The sequence below is a fragment of the Triticum urartu genome, unplaced genomic scaffold (genome assembly GCF_056163025.1).
Source record: "Triticum urartu cultivar PI428250 unplaced genomic scaffold, HENAU_Tu73 scaffold2, whole genome shotgun sequence".
Taxonomy (NCBI): Eukaryota; Viridiplantae; Streptophyta; class Magnoliopsida; order Poales; family Poaceae; genus Triticum; species Triticum urartu.
In genome coordinates, this window is record NW_028260368.1 from 1,137,872 (window position 1) to 1,146,334 (window position 8,463).

Below are 8,463 nucleotides of genomic sequence, written 5' to 3' on the forward strand. Positions count from 1 at the left end.
TATTAGGGTATTTACACAGAGGAATGGAAAAAATCGCGGAAAACCGAACTATTATACAATACTTACCTTATGTAACAAGGATATAGAGAGATTGTAGAAAGGGGATAGGATAGTTATTTTTGCAAGAGACTTGTTGTAAATTCCTTAACTTAAGAAAGAAAAAAGAATAAAAACACAGATACATAACATAAAAAAAAGAATAAATAAGACGAGATTCGACCTCCCCCTACATATTTAATTTCCTCTCCTATACAAAAACTAGCAAGACCCACTCCATTGGTAATTCCATCAATAACACCCTTATCAAAAAACTCCGTGAGTTCGGTTAACCCTCTTATACCGAGGGTAAAGACCCTAGTATAGAAAATATCTATATAACCACGATTATATGACCAACTGTATATATTTTTTTTTACTTGATCTAAAAATTCTTTTTTAGGATTTCCTTTGTAAAAAGAGTTTATTAAATCCAAATTCTGAAAAAAAGAATAAGCGGATCCATAGAAGATATATGCTATGAATAAACCAAAGATAGCTAGACTTACAGAAGAAATTGCATTAGTAATAAATTCATATGAATTTACAAAAGAATTAGAACTTTCCTGGGTAAAGTTTATTGAGGGAGTTAACCACTTTGATAATATGGTTAACTCTGCTATTCCATTACCAATTCCTCCATTATCAAAAGAGATTCCTATGAATCCAATGAACAAAGTGAAAAGTAGTAATATAAGAAGAGGAAATAACATAGTATTTCCCGTTTCATGCGGATAGGCAAAAGTTTTTTTAGCCCCAAAAGACGTAGTAAAGGATCCTATCCTATTTCTTGTATTACCTTGAATTTTTGGTATATTTTGTGAAAAAAAAGAAACTCCACTCTTCGTTGTTGATAAAACGAAATCCCTATTCACTCCTTTGGGTATCCTTTTTCCCCATAAGGATATTGAATACAAGGAACTCTCTTTAGTGCTACTGTAATTTTGAAAATGAACACGCAAATACCCATCAAATGTAAGTAAATATATCCGAAACATATAAAAGGCAGTTAATCCTGCAGTAAAGGAGGCTATTATTCCAAAAAAGGGCGAATACAACCAACTATTACTAAGGATTTCATCTTTGGACCAGAAGCAAGCAAGAGGTGGAATACCACAAAGAGAAAGTGTACCCCATAAAAAAGTAGTTCTTGTGATTGGAATGTATTTTCTTAAACCGCCCATAAGAACCATATTTTGACTTTTATCTGGTGAATATCCAACAAGAGGTTCCATTGAATGAATAACGGATCCGGATCCCAAGAACAATAAAGCTTTTGAATAAGCATGAGTGATCAAATGGAATAAAGCAGCTTGATAAGAACCTATACCTAGAGCTAACATCATATAACCCAATTGAGACATTGTAGAATAGGCTAAGCTTCTTTTAATATCTCTCTGAGCAAGAGCTAAAGTAGCTCCTAAGAATAGTGTTATTGTACCTACTAAAGAAATAAAACTCATTATCAAAGGTAAAGATATGAAAAGAGGAAGAAGTCGAGCTAGAAGAAAAATTCCCGCAGCAACCATAGTTGCTGCGTGTATAAGAGCCGAAATAGGAGTGGGCCCTTCCATAGCATCGGGTAACCATACGTGAAGAGGGAATTGTGCGGATTTCGCAACTGCACCAAGGAATAATAAAAAAGCACACAAAGTAGTAAGTAAAGAGTTAATTCCATTATTAGGAATCCAGTTATTAGCTATTTTGAACAAATCCCTAAACTCTAAACTACCTGTTATCCAAAAAAAACCTAAAATTCCTAATAATAGACCAAAATCCCCTACACGATTAGTTACAAAAGCTTTTTGACAAGCACTCGCTGCGATTGGTCGTGTAAACCAAAAGCCTATCAATAAATAAGAACACATTCCCACGAGTTCCCAAAAAAAATAAATTTGTATCAAATTGGAGCTAGTAACCAATCCCAACATGGAAGTATTGAAAAAACTTATATAAACAAAAAATCTCAAATATCCTTCATCGTGAGACATATAACCATCACTATAAATAAGAACCAGGATTCCTACAGTAGTAATTAGTATTAACATAATAGAAGTAAGTGGGTCAATCAAGTATCCAAATTCTAAAGAAAAATCATTATTGACGGTCCAAGACCATAGATATTGATAGATCGAACTTCCATTTATTTGTTGAATAGACAGTTGAACTGAGAATACCATAGCTATACTTAAGAGTAAAACACTAGGAAAAGCCCATATGCGACGAAGATTTTTTGTTGCTGTCGGAATAAGAATAAGGCCAAATCCCATTGACATAATAACTGGAAGTGGGAGAAGAGGGATTACCCATGCATATTGATATGTATGTTCCATAAGAAAAGAAATTGCAATTTTTACTTCAATTTTTACTTCAATTTTTCTATAAAATTGTTTCCGATTCACCAAACCAATTCTTATCTCTTTCTGAAAGAATAAATAAAAAGAATAAGAAAAAATACTGAAATTCTTAATTTTTCCAAAATTTATCTCATTGAAATAATTAAAAATTAAGAATGGGTTTAGTTGGTTAAATTAAAAAAGTTAATAAAATAACTAGGTAACGAAGTTATTTTATTAACTAAATAAAGATATTTATAAAAATAAAAAAAAAAAAGTGGAATCATTTTACTTTCTATTCATAATTCATTTTTATATTTCTTTAAAACAAAGATGAAACAGCTCTCTTGTTCCATAATTAACTGATTGAGTGAATTCCAATGAAAACCTATGTTTATAAGAAATTATCGAATAGTCCTTACTTCATATAGAACTAAAATTCTAATGACTATAAATTACCTAAGTTTTAGAATGTCTTGTTTAAGAGACTCAGTATTTTTTGTTTTGATTGGAATTCCTTTCCTTTATGGAATACCATTCTGAACTTAATTAACTATTTTCATTTTCCCTTCTTTTTATCCCCCCGTCTTATCTTATATGGGGGATAGGCTTCCATACCATATATCTATATATGGAGTATACTTGATATATAAATAGATATAAATAGATTTAAATGAGAAACCCTTCTATATATTCTATATTATTAAAAAAAAAGTATAAAATATATAAAGAAAAAATGTTAAAAAATTCTTGTTGTCTTATCCGCATTAGACAAAATGAAGTAAAAAATAATTCAAAATTTAAGTATCTTTCAGTATCTAAGTATAAATACTAATAAAAAGAAGAAAGAAGGATTGATTTGCAGCAATAGATGTCTTTCACATACAACTAGAAAAAAGTAATTTCCTTTTTGAATGGCAGTTCCAAAAAAACGTACTTCAATGTCAAAAAAGCGTATTCGTAAAAATATTTGGAAGAAAAAGACTTATTTTTCCATAGTACAATCTTATTCTTTAGTAAAATCAAGATCATTTTCGAGCGGTAATGAGCATCCAAAACCAAAGGGTTTTTCTGGGCAACAAACAAATAATAAGATTTTGGAATAATATGAATTGACTTATCAAAAAAGAATTCCAATTATTTAATAATTTGGATTCTTCTTTGAATGTACTTTTATGTGTCGAATTACTCGGTACAATATTCTTAGAACAAAAAACCCCTCTTATCTTATATATACAAGAAAAAAAAAGTTTTGTTTGGTATACTGTGTGCTAAGTATTCTTTTCCTATCAATGAACTTTTCATAATTTTCCTAATAGAATCCTCATATTCTATTAGGAAAATTATGAAAAGTGGAGTATTCTTACAATAGGACTTACAACTTCCACCTATCTTCTCCAAAATCATAAGGTTAGTAAATCTTATTAATAAGAGCATAAAGACTTTCATTCTAGAAATTTTTAAAAAATCCAAAAAGCCTTTTCTATTTATCCATTTTATTTTAATTTCATCATTAAATAGAAACCCTTTTGGATTTTTTTCATTGTATTGAAAGAATTTTCAAAATGTAAAGGGGAAATTAATTAGAAAAAATTAGTTCTATAATTGCAAGTTAGAAAAAAGAAGTTCCAACTCTTTCAAGCAGTGTTTGTGTTTCTATTGGGCAAAGCAAGAGTTTATTGTAAAAAAAAAAAATGGAAACGATACTACCAAACGAAGTCTATTTTAATGAAAACTCTAATGTTCCTAAATTTTATGGACTTTCCCAATATCGACGATTCCCAAGATAATAGCTATTATTCTTTTAAGTTACCTATTATTTGAAGTTAGCCGCCATGGTGAAATTGGTAGACACGCTGCTCTTAGGAAGCAGTGCTCAAGCATCTCGGTTCGAATCCGAGTGGCGGCATTCTTGAAAAAGAATACAATAGATTAGAAATCAATTCGAAATTTACAATTTTGTAATGGGACCTTCCCCTTATGCTATTTGCAACTTTAGAACATATACTAACTCATATCTCTTTCTCAACGATTTCAATTGTGATTACGATTCATTTTATAACCTTATTAGTTCGTGAACTTGGAGGATTACGCGATTCGTCAGAAAAAGGAATGATAGTTACTTTTTTCTCTATAACAGGATTCTTAGTTTCTCGTTGGGCTTCCTCGGGACATTTTCCATTAAGTAATTTATATGAGTCATTGATCTTCCTTTCATGGGCCCTGTATATTCTTCATACCATTCCTAAAATACAGAACTCTAAAAATGATTTAAGCACAATAACTACGCCAAGTACTATTTTAACGCAAGGCTTTGCCACATCGGGTCTTTTAACTGAAATGCATCAATCCACGATACTAGTACCTGCTCTACAATCTCAGTGGTTAATGATGCATGTCAGTATGATGTTATTAAGCTATGCAACTCTTTTGTGCGGATCCTTATTATCTGCCGCTATTCTAATCATTAGATTTCGAAATAATTTCCATTTCTTTTCTAAAAAGAAAAAAAATGTTTTAAATAAAACATTTTTCTTTAGTGATATTAAATATTTTTATGCAAAAAGAAGTGCTTTAAAAAGAACCTCTGTCCCTTCATTTCCAAATTATTACAAATATCAATTAACGGAGCGTTTGGATTCTTGGAGTTATCGTGTCATTAGCCTAGGATTTACCCTTTTAACCGTAGGTATTCTTTGTGGAGCAGTATGGGCTAATGAGGCCTGGGGATCCTATTGGAATTGGGATCCTAAGGAAACTTGGGCATTTATTACTTGGACCATATTCGCAATTTATTTACATAGTAGAACAAATCCAAATTGGAAGGGTACGAATTCTGCACTTATAGCTTTGATAGGATTTCTTATAATTTGGATTTGTTATTTTGGTATAAATCTATTAGGAATAGGCTTACATAGTTATGGTTCGTTTACATTAACACCTAAATGATTACATAAAATAAAACCTTCATGAAATGAAGGTTTTTACTTTTATGTTTTATTTGAGAACCCCTTGAACGCCTTATCAAAGGGTTCTCAAAAATTCGAGATAGATCTAATTATACTTTTTTACTTATTTCTGCATTATATACTTTTTTACTTATTTCTGCATTAATAGAGCAGACGAGTAAAAAAAAGCAAACCTATTTAGGATAATAATTGGATAAGAGAGCCTCTACCCTGTCAACGGATAGGGAGAGAACAAAATCTGGATAAATACCAATTCCTATTACTGGTAAAAAGATACAGATTAAAATAAAGAGTTCTCGTGGTCCAGAATCCACAAAATTTGCGTTTGGAACATTAAATAGCTTGTATCCATAGAACATCTGGCGTAACATAGATAATAAATAAATAGGAGTTAATATCATTCCAATTGCCATTACAAAAGTAATTAGTGTTTTTGGCATTAACAGAAATTTTGGACTAGTAATTAGTCCAAAAAATACTACTAATTCTGCGACAAAACCACTCATTCCTGGTAAGGCAAGAGAAGCCATTGAAAAGCTACTAAACATGGTAAAAATTTTAGGCATTGGGATAGATATTCCCCCCAGTTCTTCGAGATAAACAAGACGCATTCTATCAGAAGCGGTTCCTGCCAAGAAAAAAAGTGTAGCACCAATAAATCCATGGGATAATATTTGTAAAATAGCTCCATTGAGTCCAATGTTGGTTATGGAACCAATTCCTATAATTATGAAACCCATGTGAGATACAGAGGAATAAGCTATTCTTTTTTTGAAATTTCGTTGACCAAGAGAAGTTGAAGCTGCATAGATTATTTGGATCGCTCCTATTATTACTAACCAGGGCGAAAATAGATAATGAGCATGAGGTAACAATTCCATGTTGATCCGAATCAATCCATATGCTCCCATCTTTAATAATATTCCCGCTAAAAGCATACATGTACTATAATGTGCTTCCCCATGGGTATCTGGTAACCACGTATGTAGGGGTATAATCGGCAATTTGACAGCATAAGCAATAAGGAAGCCAAAATATAAAAGTATTTCCAAGGTTGCAGGGTATGATTGATTAATTAATCTTTCCAAATCTAATCCTGGTTCGTTGGAACCATATAAGCCCATACCCAGAACTCCGATTAAGAAAAAAATGGAACCGCCTGCAGTATACAAAATAAACTTTGTAGCTGAATATAGACGCCTCTTCCCCCCCCACATGGATAAAAGTAAGTAAACAGGAATTAATTCTAACTCCCACATGATAAAAAAAAGTAAAAGGTCTCGCGAAGAAAATAATCCTATTTGACCACTATACATTGCGAGCATCAGGAAATAGAATAATCGCGAATTCCGTGTAATTGGCCAAGCTGCTAAAGTAGCTAAAGTAGTGATAAATCCTGTCAATAAAATAGATCCTAATGAAAGTCCATCGATTCCCAATCTCCAGTGGAAATCGAAGACATCTATCCATTTATAATCCTCCTTTAATTGGATTAAGGGATCCTCCAGTTGGAAATGATAACAGAACGCATAAGTCATTAGAAGGAATTCTAATAAACAAATAGATATAGTATACCACCTAACGACTTTGTTTCCCTTATGAGGTAAAAAGAAAATTAATGAACCTGCAAATATCGGCAAAACAACAAGTATTGTTAACCAAGGAAAATAACTCATGATAAAGTGATAAAGACAAGATACGTTTTGACCAGAAACGCCCGTGCTCGATTATTTCGAGCACAGGCTTCTTCGGTAAAGAGGAATCAGACGATTCGAGTGAAGTTTTTTGTAACGTATCAATAAGATAGAGCCATGCTACGTGTTGTTTCAGGCCCTAAATAAACGCGGACACTTAAAAAATCTGTCGGGCAGGCAGATTCACATCTCTTACAACCCACACAATCTTCGGTTCTCGGCGCGGAAGCAATTTGCTTGGCTTTACATCCATCCCAGGGTATCATTTCTAATACATCTGTTGGACAAGCTCGTACACATTGAGTGCATCCTATACATGTATCGTAAATTTTTACGGAATGTGACATTGGATCTATAAATTTTTCTTTTCAACATAAAATTTTTCGATCTGGTAAAAATGAAATTAGTACTATAATGAGTCATATGTATTGTAGACACCAGACGAAGCAATGGTTTATCCAAACTTCAAAAAAAAAAATCTATTTTTTAATCTGTTTGTGAGAAAGCGTGAAGAGAGCCAAGAGACTTTAATTTTGGATTTCAACAATAAATAAGAAATAAGAAAGAATTTTACGAATTGTACAGACGAATTCGAATTAGCCAATAAATTGGCTATCGTCTTTTCAATATAAATTATTGCAATATTCAAATTGCAATATCAATGAATTACAAATACAAAAATTCATTTAAGTGAAAAAGAATACTATGCAATAATCTACTAAAAAAAATGGATATTCTCAAATAATACTAAGAAAATAGTATTGATTTCTATTTATTTTAATATGTGCGCCTTTGTTTAGAGGATTCTATGTCTAATTATTCAAAAGTCTAATTATTCAATAAATTAGATTGATTGATACGAGTGGATTTCCTATTACGATGGATGGAAGAAAGAATGGATAGTCCAATAGCGGCTTCAGCAGCTGCAAGGGCTATAACAAAAATTGCGAAAATATCTCCTTTTAATTGGCGACTATCAAATAGATCAGAAAATGTTACGAGATTTAGATTAATTGAATTCAGTATAAGTTCAAGACATATTAGAGCTCTAACCATGTTTCGGCTTGTGATCAATCCATAGATACCAATCGAAAATAAATAGACACTCAAAAAAAGTACATGCTCAAACATCATTAACTAACTCCTTATCAATCTCGATTCATTTCAATATGAGGGCAAGAATTGAACCGATTCAATTAATTACAATAGAACAATTACACAACAAAAGAAAAAAAAAAAAAAAAAAAAGGAGGTATTTGTTGGCAGTAGATGGATTTTACTAAATCAAAATTGTGATTCTTTAGTTATTTATTTTAGATTTGCAATTCTTATAATTTGTACTTTTTCTAAGTTTTCTTATTGCCGAGCCATAGTAATTGCACCTATTAAAGAAACTAGAAGAATTATGGAAATGAGTTCAAACGGAAG

The 8,463-nt window shown here is 31.6% G+C and overlaps 1 non-coding gene across 1 annotated transcript; it reads left to right on the plus strand.

The window, feature by feature from the left end:
- Positions 1-4,201: 4,201 nt before the first annotated feature.
- Positions 4,202-4,281, plus strand: TRNAL-UAG (transfer RNA leucine (anticodon UAG)). Its single transcript has one exon. It is a non-coding gene; the product is annotated as a tRNA-Leu (tRNA).
- The last annotated feature ends 4,182 nt before the right edge of the window (positions 4,282-8,463 follow it).